Consider the following 2054-nt stretch of genomic DNA (forward strand, 5'->3'; position numbering starts at 1 on the left):
AAAAAAAAAAAAAAGGTATTATTTCAAGGAACAGTTAAAAGCAAGGCAAAAGTCTCATGTTGACTGACAAAACTCTCCATGCAGAGTGAGCGTGGTCCTGTAACATGTCCGTGTGCTCGCCGGTGCTCACGTGTGTGCATGTGTGTGCACCTGTGCATGGACACCGCCAGCTCTGTCTCATGCCTGGAGAAACGGCCGCACAGAAACACTGCCAGGCTGACCGGGACTCCACAGGAGCAGCGACTGGGCCCAGTGCTGCCTTTTACGGCACGTTTTCTAAGGACCTGCTACAATCCTGAAATGGATTATTGGGGCCAGGCACAGTGCCTCACACCTGTAATCCCAGCGCTTTGGGAGGCCAAGGCAGGTGGATCACTTGAGGCCAAGAGTTGGAGACCAGCCTGGGCAACATGTTGAAACCCCGTCTCTACTAAAAGTACAAAAATTAGCTGGGTGTGCCTCTAATCCCAGCTACTCGGGAGGCTGAGGCAGGAGAATCGCTTGAACTCAGGAGGCGAAGGTTGCCGTGAGCCGAGATCACACCACTGCACTCCAGCCTGGGCAACAGAGCGAGACTCTGTCTCAAAAAAAAAAAAAAAAAAGGATTTCGGGATAACAGAGCCTACTGTTATGGGCTGAATGGCTGAATGGTGCCTCCACAATTCCTGTGTTGCAGTCCTAACCCCCAGAACCTCAGAAAGGAGCTGCATTTGGAGACAGAGCCTTTAAAGAGGTGTTGAAGGTAAACCAAGGTCACGTGGGTGGGTCCTAGCCCGATGTGACGGGTGTCCTTCTAAGAAGAGGAAAATTAGCTGGGGGTGGTGCAGGTGCCCGTAATCCCAGCTACTGAGCAGGAGAATCGCTGGAACCTGGGAGGCAGAGAGGTTGCGGTGAGCCGAGATTGCGCCACTGCACTCCAGCCTGGGCGACACAGCGAGACTGTCTCAAATAAATAAATACATAAATAAAAATTTAAAAAAAGAGATCAGGACACAGACACCCACAGAGGGATGGCCCTGCAAAGACAGTAGGAGAAGACGCCATCTGCAAGCAAAAGGAAGGCCCTGGAAGAAGCCGGCCCTGCCAAGAGCTGAGATGATAAACGTTTGCTGCGGAGGCTGCCCCGTCTGGGGTGCCGTGCTACCGGGGGGTCCCAGGAAATGTTTCCACCTCTCTACCCATTCGAGTGCAAACACACCAAGGCGGGGCTCCAGCTGTAACAGAAATTCTAAAAAGTAACTTTAAATCAAAGCTGTGTGTGTGTGTGTGTAATTTTTACTTATTTTTAATTGGTATTTTTATGTGTGTGTATATGGTATATATCTGTTATATGATATATATATATATATATAGAGAGAGAGAGAGAGAGAGTGAGACAGGGTCTTGCTCTGTTGTCCAGGCTGGGGTGAAGTGGTGCCATCACAGCTCACTACAGCTCTGAACTCCTGGGCTCAAGCAATCCTCCTGCCTCAGCCTCCCGAATAGCTGGGATTACAGACGTGCTTCACCATGCCTAGCTAGTTTTTGTGTTTTTTGTAGAATGGGGTCTTGCTATGTTGCCCAGGATGGTCTCGGACTCCTGGGTTCAAGTGATCACCTTGCCTCAGCCCCCCCAAAGTGCGGGGATGACAGGCGTGAGTGCCGTGTGCCCTGTGCGTGTATACACATTTGTTTGCTTTTAGCTTTGTGAAGAGCTCCTTGGAGAAGGGCCAACTGCTCCCAAATGGAGTCTGAGACCCACACTTGTGCCCGCAGACGCACTCCTCCCCTCTCATGTCCAGTGCTGGGGCAGTGTGCGCAGGGGCAGGGATCCCCACAGGGTGGACCAAACACCTCCAAAGAGATTTGGGTTTTATCAAGAGTATAGCAACATATTTATTTTTATTTTTATTTTATTCTTTGAGACAGAGTCTCGCTCTGTCACCCAGGCTGGAGTGCAGTGGTGTGATCTCCCCTCACTGCAATCTCTGCCTCCCAGGTTCAAGCGATTCTCCTGCCTCAGCCTCCCGAGTAGCTGGGATTACAGGTGTGCACCACCACGCCCAGCTAATTTA

General features: G+C 50.8%; 1 protein-coding gene across 1 annotated transcript in view; it reads right to left on the bottom strand.

Moving 5' to 3' along the window:
* The window catches only part of TTYH3 (tweety family member 3), a 34757-nt gene that overhangs the window by 9886 nt on the left and 22817 nt on the right, over positions 1-2054 (bottom strand). The window lies entirely within an intron of this gene.

This window comes from Colobus angolensis, unplaced genomic scaffold (assembly GCF_000951035.1).
Source record: "Colobus angolensis palliatus isolate OR3802 unplaced genomic scaffold, Cang.pa_1.0 Scaffold43, whole genome shotgun sequence".
In the NCBI taxonomy this organism is placed as follows: domain Eukaryota; kingdom Metazoa; phylum Chordata; class Mammalia; order Primates; family Cercopithecidae; genus Colobus; species Colobus angolensis.